Source organism: Salmo salar, chromosome ssa21 (assembly GCF_905237065.1).
Source record: "Salmo salar chromosome ssa21, Ssal_v3.1, whole genome shotgun sequence".
NCBI classification, from domain to species: Eukaryota; Metazoa; Chordata; class Actinopteri; order Salmoniformes; family Salmonidae; genus Salmo; species Salmo salar.
This window is the reverse complement of record NC_059462.1, coordinates 39,751,329-39,762,856: the sequence shown is the minus strand read 5'-3', so window position 1 is coordinate 39,762,856 and position 11,528 is coordinate 39,751,329. Positions and strand designations below refer to the sequence as shown.

Genomic DNA, 11,528 nt, shown 5'->3' with positions numbered 1-11,528 from the left:
TTTTAGAACATTTCAGAAGAAGGGGCATGTTGTAGTTTGAGCAGGAAGGGTGGGTGTCTCTCAATTGAAAATGAGAAACCATTGCTCAACACTGAAAAGCATGTGATAGCCTACAATTTACAGTTGCATATAGTCAAATGGACATGTTGCCTGTAAGTGTAATTCACTTTATTACTATATAGGCTATAGAAAAATATGTCCATGACATAAAAGGAAAAAGACAACATAGGCTTTTAGCCAATCCATCTGGACTTTAAACACTTTAAACACTTTGAGAAGCGTGATTATTTACGATACTGAAATATTCCATTCATCATCGGCCTTGACCCTATAAAAAGAACTATATGACAATTATGCTACTCTGATTCATCTTCCTTATCAAATCATCAGTCAATCAAATTTCAGTCGAATATCTTCTGTCATTGTAAAACTATCAAAAATAAATATTTCTAAAATAATTTGTGAAATCTTATCTGTCATCTCCATAACTTGAATTCAAATCAAATTTGATTAGTCACATGCGCCGAATACAACAGTGAAATGCATACTTACAAGCCCCTAACCAACAATGCAGTTTATTTTGCCGCTATAATTTGTGTAAATATGCCAATTAGAGACAAAGTGCTGCTTAATGCAATGTTAAATAATTATAACACATTATTTTCTTGGAGTGATAGAGTGTGATAATTATTTTTTATTATTCCCCATAATAGGTCATGGCATTTTTGTCTAATTTCCTTTGACATGTCAGTCTATTCTACTCTAAGATTCTATTCTATTCTAATATTCTATTCTAAGATTCTATTCTAAGATTCGATCCTATTCTATTCTTATCAACAGGTGGCACTATAATACAAATGTATAGGCCTAGGCCAGGGCTCTCCAACTCTCCTTCAAAACCTAAAGGAGGGTAGCTCTCCAGAAACAGGGTTGGAGAGCCCTTGCCTAGGCAATCTCAGCAGATACATCTACACATCTTATTCAATCATCTACCATATGTAATCCATAAAGAAAGACAGACAAAATATAACCGATCATTTTTGAAGACACAAAAATATATGCAGAATTATTTATACACACAAACAAAGATAACTAATATCAATATTCATACAACAGAGTGCTGTGTGACAATTCAAACGCTTTCAAACACAACACTCACTTCCATAAAATAGATAGATTGGTGAAATTACATTTTTAACCCATAGCCTTGACCCATCCATGTCACGCCCGATCAGAGATAACCGTACTACTTCAAGTAATTAGGGAAGGAAGGATGTATCTAACCTATTGAAACGGGCCCATTTGGAGAACGCCAGCGCCTGGGAGCTAGTTTCCAATAATTACCACAGCCACAAAATTGGGTATATCGTAAAAATTCCAGAAAACTAAAAAACAAATGTCTCAATTTAAGGTTAGGGTTAGGCTTAAGTTTAGCAGTGTAGTTAAGGTTAGGGTTAGGTTTAAAATCTAATCTTAAGAAGATAAATTGTGAAAATAGGCGGGGTTTATGACTTTGTGACTGTGGTAACTACTGACGATGATAGGCTCTCGACATCATATCCTGTCGGGTTTCTTCCTCCGTGCACGTCCGGAAGGTGGGGTTTTGTGTTGTAGCGGACAGTTAGTCGTTCTGTGTTAAATCAGTGGTATTTAGCAGCCCTATGCCTCGGTATGCACCATTAACGCGCTTATCAAGATAGCAGCAAGAAAGGAGAGAGGTCAAAATCCTGCTTTGGTAAGCTTTCATAAATATCTCATAAATATAAATTTATTACAGAATATTTATTTAGCTATAGGCTTTGGCTACTTCTCTCTACTTACAGAGTGAGAGGGAAGGAAGGGAGGGAGGGAAGGAAAGAAAGAAGATCTGCCTAGATTGAAATCTGAAAATCTTTTGATTTACAGACTATATAATACATGTCCGTATTTGTGACTGCTCTTTGAAACGAAGAAAATACAATAATTAAAAATAGTGGTAGGGCCTTTCCCAGTTGCACTGATCCAGCTGAAAGCACACTCCCCGAGGCAGGCGGTAACGGATATGTGGCACGAGTATAATAGACGTCCTTTGGAGACAGTCAAAATGTCCTTGTATTTTGATACATTGTTGCAGTCGGCGGTATTATGGACTAAAGCGAACAATATTGCTATAATATTGCTCTTGTAACAAGGCCTAAACAACGATCATTGATGGGTAGGCTACTCTATCACTGCAATATTTTCTTATGTTTATTTTTTTGTCTGGTAGTCAGCTGTTTTAATAACCTCAACTAACAAATTATATTAATCATAGTCTACAAATGTTATGTTGATTGATGCTTTCCCAGTGACGCTCTCAGTGGCCAATACAGCCTTCATCCTGTAGAGGTCACTGATATATTTTCCTTTATATAGCCTACGGTAACAGATGCAGTAGGCCTATTAACTAGGCTACACATTAGATACAGTAACAGTGTGTTTGGCAATTCTATCTCTGATGACTTCCCCAGTTCATTCTTCATCTCTCCTAGGGTCTACCATGGATGATTTTAACTGACCATGCTGTAGGTAAACACTGTTAACACTTATTTAGGAAAATTCTGACTTCATCTACCCGAGAATCTGTAGAAGTGGACACTTCACAGCTTGTTCCTTATTTGCCTTATGCACGTAAATGCTGTGCTGCCGACATGGTTTGTATCATGTATACATTGATATTACCCATGTCTAATGAGGTGGACACACCCAAGGTAGCTCACATGCATGTGTGTTTAGTGAAATCTGACCAGTCAGCAAAACTCCATTTTGCTCGTCTTGTCTGTACGTTAGGACACACCTATTAATCATGGCTTAGTATCTTGGCTCTCTGAAAAGGAATGATGTGTACTGCCTGGTCAAAATATGTCACCAGGTCAACAGAGCAAGGCTACTTAGGCCCTTTAAGTAATGGCATTTTAATTTGGTACTGAAACCGAGGCAGAGTATTTATGGTCCTAATGGTGAATTATGTTAGGTGTTAAAAGTATGTAGGCTAATAATAACACAGATCCTTCCTGGGTATACTCAACAACAATCATGTCATGTAACCTTTAGGAAGTTTAGAAATTACTTCAATATAGCTTTTTTGTTGTGTTTTGATCAGTGCATGCCTGTTATTTTGCAGCTGCTTGTTACTGTTGTTGTTAGGATTACACCTTTACATGTGGCCTTTATCACATGACATGACAGTCTGAGGGACCGTATGGTGTGGAACACCACACCAGGGTGTGAGAGGGGCACACACACACATATATATATATATATATAAAAACACACACACACACACACACACACACACACACACACACACACACACACACACACACACACACACACACACACCATGATATGGTAATATAAGACGCTGAGCTGTGTAATAGTAACATTACCATACGTGGCTCAAGGTGGAGAAAGTCCTAGTTTAATTTGGTCCCTGAAGGAATACAGCCTGGAAAAACCCAGACATTTTTACTAGGTCTGTTCTCTCATGTGCTAGTGCCACATTGGACTCTGGAGCGCAGCAACCTTAAAGGATACTCCACCCCAAAAACTATATATGTATATATATAAAATCAAGTTTTCAAGATATGTAACTTTTAAAATACAGAAATCATCCCCATGTGATGCGTTTTGCTGACACTATTGCATTTTTTTGTGGTGACTCGCGGAACTCTGGAGATCCTCAAGGTACCCCTGGAGTTACTAAAGAAACCATTGCTAAGCTGAGGCATGGCTTTACGATAGATCTTTTTTGGCTGCCCGTTAGAGTTAATGTAATTCCTGTTCATCTGTTCTGTTGTATTGTCATCACATGTTTAAGTTATGAAGATGAGTCTGTGATGGTAGGAGTGCAATTTTTGGAGAAATTGGACCCCTGCCTTTCAGCCAGCTGATCCATTTTTGGTTTCAGGGTTGGAATTCAGTGCAGTGTAATCGGAGAAGGTAACCCGAAATGGTCCTGTGATAATTGTTTGTGTTTCTGCTGGTCAGAGGGAGCTGGCGCTCTGCGCCAAGCGAATGGAGACGGGATGTGACTTGTTTTGCTCTCAAGAAAAGGGCGCCATTTAAAGGAGTGATTACTGGGGTAGTGGTAAATGTGAAAGCGGACCAACTGAAGGGGAAGATTCCCTGTGTTTGTGATGCTCGTCGTTTGGTGCGACGCAGACAGGGTGTCGTGAGTGGTGAAACAGAAGAGTCAATGTCTGTTCTTTTGAGTTTTGATGTTGGTTCTTTGCCTGACAAAGTGATGTTAGGATATTTCAGCTATCCTGTACGAGCTTTTGTGCCGAACACATTGTTGTTACAGGTGTCAAGCTTATGTGCATGTGACAGCAGTCTGTAGGAAGGAGGTTCCTAGATGTGAAAAAATAAATAATAATAAATCAATATTGATCAGTATAAGGGAGTTATACTCCAGTCTAGTTGGTGGTGGTAATGCAACATTTAATATATTGGATGCCAACCGCCGTTAAACCTCATCGAAGAAGAAGAACATCTTAAGGTTGAACACTGACAGTTTTGTAGCTTCAATGAGGCACGAGTTCCTCAAGAGCCTATGCAAATCTATTACTCTATGTAATCAGCAATATGAATATTATATTAGAATATGTAATATGCATAAATATTCAAGGTACATTTTTAATTAGCAGTGTACAAACTTAACATGATGAACGGGAATTACATTAATGCTAACGGGTGAACAGAAATAACTATCTCAAAGCCACGCCTCAAATAAGCCACACCGCAAATATGAAAGGCTGCCACCTCTACAATATATTATTAAAAAGGTAAAACATTTAATCCTTACAATCACATAAAGGTTCCGGTATGAATCTTTACACAGGCGTTCCTCAAATACCTTTTTCAGAGGGATTCCTCGAGGAACCTTCTCAACTGGAAAGGTTCCGCTGGTGTGGTATTTAAGCTTTGACCAATCCCCAAGGTTTATAAGACCCTGGGTTTAATAATAATTAGGCAAAGACTCATCTTATGCAAAAGGTCCGTACAGTTTATTCAGAGAATGTTCTAAAGTCAAAAAAGGCAAAGACATGTCTTTTTATAACTCTCACCCCCACCTATGCCCACACAGACAAACAAACAGTAGGTGGGATGTATCTTTCCCCACAGTCCACATTCCTTGTTTATCACTACCAGGCTGGCAGTTCTATCCTCCCGAGATTAGAGGGACCTTGACAGGACTCCCTTTCCTGTCGTAAGTTTCTTAGAGTTCCAACCAGGTCAGGTCATGTATAGTTTAATTGTCTTCTGTATTTTCTTAGACACACACACATATTTCTCTCCCTTACTGGTCTCGAACAAACCTTATTGGACTTAAGTTTAACACTCTAATTATTCATTATACATGTTACATAATCTAATAATTACTAATAGTTATGTTTGTCTAATTATTCATAATACATGTAACATAATCTAATAATTACGTTTCAGGGTGGAATTCTTTAGTCATTACCTTAAACATATAAATTCCCTTATCACAACCCAAAAGGTCCTTATAGGCACCTCCTTCGGGCTCCCGAGTAGCGCAGTGGTGTAAGACACTGCATCTCAGTGCAAGAGGTGTCACTGCAGTACCTGGTTCAAATCCAGGCTGCATCACTTCCGGCCGTGATTGGGTGGCACACAATTGGCCCAGCATTGTCCGGGTTTGGCCGGGGTAGACCGTCATTATAAATAACAATTTGTTCTTAACTGACTTGCCTAGAAAAATCCAAAGTAATAGTGTAGGAAATAAAGGAATCACAATGAAATTAATGAAATCAGAATTGTATCTGGCTAGATATTGCATATGTAAACAGGCCTACACTGAACACATATAAACTCAACATTTTTGCCAATTGCACGCTCCCTCAAAACTTGAGACATCTGTGGCATTGTGTTGTGTGACAAAATTGCACATTTTAGGGGCCTTTTATTGTCCCCAGCACCTGTCCCCGGCACCTGTGTAATGATCCTGTTTAATCAGCTACTTGATATGCCACACCTGTCAGGTGGATGGATTATCTTGGCAAAGGAGAAATGCTCACTAACTGGGATGTAAACAAATTTGTGCACAACATTTGAGAGAAATAAGCTTTTTATTCATATGGAACATTTCTGGGATCTTTTATGTCAGCTCATGAAACATGGGATCAATACTTTATATGTTGCGTTTTATATTTTTGTTCAGTATATTAGTACAGGTGGTGTCGTCTTGCGCTTTCCCTTCCTTGTGTTCTCTATGTTTCAGAAAGCACCCAAAATAAGGTTGCATTCTGAGCATTCATCTATCTTTGAAGGCGGAGTGTAGAGGCTGCACTATCAGATCCTCATTTAGGTCCTCTTAACAAGATAACACATCTTTTTACAGCAGGTGTCATGTCTAGTCTTAATTCACATCTTTTGGAGTAACTTCAGACAACCAGTCTGACAAGGCATTCACATTCTCATTCCCACAGCTGGTGTGTTCGTGCTAGGTTTGTTTGTCCCTACCTGAATAAACAGTTTTGTTTACGTCCCATTAAAGTTAAAGGATTATGAATGTCTTATGACAAGGATTATGAATTGGTAATGGCCTTGGGTATGCATGGTTGTCAGAAAGGAATTACTTTTTCAGAAGAGAAACTGTCAAGAATTTGGACTTGACATTCTGCTGCTGTTCTGCTGCTGTTCTATCTCAGAGAAGCCGCTTTATTTCGCTGACTGCTTGTGAAGGACTGGCTGCATCTCTGTTTTTAAGAGGTGGAGAAAGGTCCTGAGAATGGGACTCGACTGGTCCTGAATTCCTTCTCTCCCCCTGACCCCAAGGCACTAACTCAGTTACTGGATGTTTATTTTCACCATCTCTGAGCTGTCTCTTTCGTTTAGAATGTTACTTTCTAATGTAATCCCTATGGTTACTTTCTGTTAAAGCAGAAAGAATATGAGTATTATCTGATATACAAGTAGCAGGAGAGCCAAAACGATACGTTTCCTCCAGGGTGCTTTCTTTCCAGTTTAACCAAACCATGGTTCAGTTAGCTCCGATTCGAGACCAGGAACCTCATGCCCTTTTAACAATCTTCCTAGAGACCTTAGATGGCTTACTCTGGCCTGTTTTCCAAAAAATAATTCAGAATGTAATGTCATCTGAGTTAGAAGACCATCTGCTAATGGTCTAGGCATTGAAGGTTGGGTTATACTGGCACCGATATACAGGTATTTTATGACATCTTGGGATGAGCTCCATTTTTCAGAGACTGATTCAGAAAGAGACCGTTCATTATGCCATCAATCTACTGCTCTGGTCGGAGGGAATGCTGCATATTCTCTCTGCAGGAGTGTCAGCTCCTATCAGTGACCTGGTGATTAATGCCCTGTTGGCTGCCCCTTGTGCCTACTAGAGAGAGGAGAGATAGGGGTCTTGTGGGTACCATCTACACCTGGGTGCAAATACTATTTGAAATTCAAAATACTTTAGCTGTGCTCGATTGGGCTTGAGCTTGGCGAAATGTAACCAAACCCCGCCCGCCTGGTACTCCAGGTAGACTAAAGCAAATGCTCAGTGTTTTTTAATGATTTCAAATATAAATTGACCCCAGGTCTGGGTCTTAGTTGGTACTAGAGGTCCACCTATTATGATTTTTCAACGCCGATACCGATTATTAGAGGACCAAAAAAAGCTGATACCAATTAATCGGCCGATGATTGATTTAATTTATTTATTTGTAATAATGGCAATTACAACAATACTGAATAAAAACTTTTATTTTAACTTAATATAATACATCAATAAAATGAATTTAGCCTCAAATAAATAATGAATCATGTTCAATTTGGTTTAAACAATGTAAAATCAAAGTGTTGGAGAAGAAAGTAAAAGTGCAATATGTGCCATGTAAAAAAGCTAACGTTTAAGTTCCTTGCTCAGAACATGAGAACATATGAAAGCTGGTGGTTCCTTTTTAACATGAGTCTTCAATATTCCCAGGTAAGAAGTTTTAGGTTGTAGTTATTATAGGACTATTTCTCTCTCAACCATTTGTATTTCATATACCTTTGACTATTGGATGTTCTTATAGGCACTATAGTATTGCCAGTGTAACAGTATAGCTTCCGTTCCTCTCCTCGCTCCTACCTGGGCTCGAACCAGGGACACATCGACAACAGCCACCCTCGAAGCATCGTTACCCATCGTTCCACAAAAGCCGCGGCCCTTGCAGAGAAAGGGGAACAATTACTTCAAGGTCTCAGAGCGAGAGACATCACCGACTGAAACGCTATTAGCGCTCACCCCGCTAACTAGCTAGCAATTTCATATCGGTTACACCAGCCTAATCTCGGGAGTTGATAGGCTTGAAGTCATAAACAGCTCAATGCTTGAAGCACAGCTAAGAGCTGCTGGCAAATGCACGAAAGTGCTGTTTGAATGAATGCTTATGAGCCTGCTGCTGCCTACCACCGCTCAGTCAGACTGCTATATCAATTATCAAATCATAGACTTAATTATAACATAATAACACACAGAAATACAAGTCTTAGGTCATTAATATGGTCAAATCCGGAAACGATCATTTAGAAAACAAAACGTTTATTCTTTCAGTGAAATATGGAACCGTTAGGTATTTTATCTAACGGGTGGCAACCCTAAGTCTAAATATTGCTGTTTCATTGCACAACCTTCAATGTTATGTCATAATTATGTACAATTCTGGCAAATTAATTACGGTCTTTGTTAGGCAGAAATGGTCTTCACATAGTTCGCAACAAGCCAGGTGGCCCAAACTGCTGCATATACCCTGACTCTGCTTGCACGGAATGCAATAGAAGTGACACAATTTCCCTAGTTAAAAGAAATCCATGTTAGCAGGCAATATTAACTAAATATGCAGGTTTAAAAATATATACTTCTGTATTGATTTTAAAGAAAGGCATTGATGTTTATGGTTAGGTACACATTGGTGCAACGACAGTGCTTTTTTTGCGAATGCGCTTGTTAAATCACCTGTTTGGTGAAGTAGGATGTGATTCGATTAGAAATTAACAGGCACCGCATCGATTATATGCAACGCAGGACAAGCTAGGTAAACTAGTAATATCATCAACCATGTGTAGTTAACTAATGATGATGTTAAGATAAGTTTAATGCTAGCTAGCAACTTCCCTTGGCTCCTTGCTGCACTCGCGTAACAGGTAGTCAGCCTGCCACGCAGTCTCCTCGTGGAGTGCAATGTTATGAAAACTTGAAGTCAACCCTAATTAATCGGCCATTCCGATTAATCGGTCGACCTCTAGTTGGTACCAGCCCTTCACTCTCTCTGCCGCATAAACATGTCTACTAGCAGAGCCTCTCTAGGGAGGCTGGGCTGAGGCAGACTCTCCTCTCCCCATAATGTACCCCTGTCTGTCACCTAGTCAGCTCCTCCACCTCTCCTCCAGCTCTGCTCAAATTCACCTAGAGCCCAGACCAATCATGGTCGACTGACTTTGATAAGGAAAAAGTAGGCCTACATGAGGAAAAAGGGTTCTTCTAAATTGTCTTTTTGGCCCTGCTTAACTTATCCGCCAGCTACTTTGTAGTTGTTGTATCCATCTTGCCTTCTTTCCCCCTCTCCCTTCTCTCCTTCATTTCATATCTTTCTCTCTCTCTGGGTGAAGCTGAGAATCTCTTTACAAAATGCTTGTTTTCAATTCAATTTCAGTTTTAGGGCTTTATTGGCATGGGAAACGTATGTTTACATTGCCAAAGCAAGTCAAATAGATAAAACAAAAGTGAAATAAATAAACAAACAATTAGCAGTAAACATTACTTACAAAAGTTCCAAAATAATAAAGACATTTCAAATGTCATGTCTGTGTATATATACAGTGTTTTAATGATGTGCATATAGTTAAAGTAAGAAAGGGAAAATAAATAAACAAATATAGGTTGTATTTACAATGGTGTTTGTTCTTCACTGGTTGCCCTTTTCTTGTGGCAACAGTTCTCACATCTTGCTGCTGTGATGGCACACTGTGGTATTTCACCCAATAGATATGGGAGTTTATCAAAATTTGATTTGTTTTCAAATTCTTTGTGGGTCTGTGTAATCTGAGGGAAATATGTGTCTCTAATATGGTCATACATTGGGCAGGAGGTTAGGAAGTGCAGCTCAGTTTCCACCTCATTTTGTGGGCAGTGTGCACATAGCCTGTCTTCTCTTGAGAGCCAGGTCTGCCTTCGGCGGCCTAGATCTTCTGCACAGATTCTGTCAGACCTGGGCCCTGACAGTAAATCTCAGTAAGACAAAAATAATGGTGTTCCAAAAAAGGTCCAGTTCCCAGGACTACGAATACAAATTCCATCTAGACACCGTTGCCCTAGAGCACACAACACTGTGAATGATCTGAGAGACAAGGCAAGAAGGGCCTTCTATGCCAATTAAAGGAACATAAAATTCGACATACCAATTAGGATCTGGCTAAAAATACTTGAATCAGTTATAGAACCCATTGCCCTTTATGGTTGTGAGGTCTGGGGTCCACTCACCAACGTTTGTACAAGGAGGATATTTTTGCAGAATCCTGCATGCAGAGTCTCAATTTGGTGTTTGTCCCATTTTGTGAATTCTTGGTTGGTGAGCGGACCCCAGACCTCACAACCATAAAGGGAAATGGGTTCTATAACTGATTCAAGTATTTTTAGCCAGATCCTAATTGGTATGTCGAATTTTATGTTCCTTTTGATGGCATAGAAGGCTCTTCTTGCCTTGTCTCTCAGATCATTCACAGCGTTGTGTGCTCTAGGGCAACGGTGTCTAGATGGAATTTGTATTCGTAGTCCTAGGAACTGGACCTTTTTTGGAACAACATTATTTTTGTCTTACTGAGATTTACTGTCAGGGCCCAGGTCTGACAGAATCTGTGCAGAAGGTCTAGGTGCTGCTGTAGGCCCTCCTTGGTTGGGGACAGAAGCACCAGATCATCATCAAACAGTAGACATTTGACTTCAGATTCTAGTAGGGTGAGGCCGGGTGCTGCAGACTGTTCTAGTGCCCTCACCTATTCATTGATATGTATGTTGAAGAGGGTGGGGCTTAAGCTGCATCCCTGTCTCACCCACCGGCCCCGTGGAAAGAAATGTGTGGGGGGTTATTGCCAATTTTAACCGCACACTTGTTGTTTGTGTACATGGATTTCATAATGTCGTATATTTTTCCCCCAACACCACTTTCCATCAATTTGTATAGAAGGCCCTCGTGCCAAATTGAGTCGAAAGCTTTTTTGAAATCAACAAAGCATGAGAAGACTTTGCCTTTTCTTTGGTTTGTTTGTTTGTTTGTCGATTAGGGTGTGCAGGGTGAATACGTGGTCTGTTGTACAGTCATTTGGTAAAAAGCCAATTTGACATTTGCTCAGTACATTGTTTTCGCTGAGGAAATGTATGAGTCTGTTGTTAATGATAATACAGAGGATTTTCATAGGGTTGCTGTTGACGCAATTCAATTTCAACACTTTATTGGCATGGGAAACATATGTTTACATTGCCAAAGCAA

The 11,528-nt window shown here is 39.7% G+C and overlaps 1 protein-coding gene across 1 annotated transcript in view; it reads left to right on the top strand.

Moving 5' to 3' along the window:
- The first annotated feature begins 1,544 nt into the window (after window positions 1-1,544).
- LOC106582302 (ras-related protein Ral-B) overlaps window positions 1,545-11,528 on the top strand; it is a 52,407-nt gene continuing 42,423 nt past the window's right edge. Inside the window, exon 1 of the mRNA XM_014165252.2 lies at window positions 1,545-1,735. The gene's annotated coding sequence lies outside the window, so the exon portion shown is untranslated. The remainder of the gene's footprint in view (window positions 1,736-11,528) is intronic.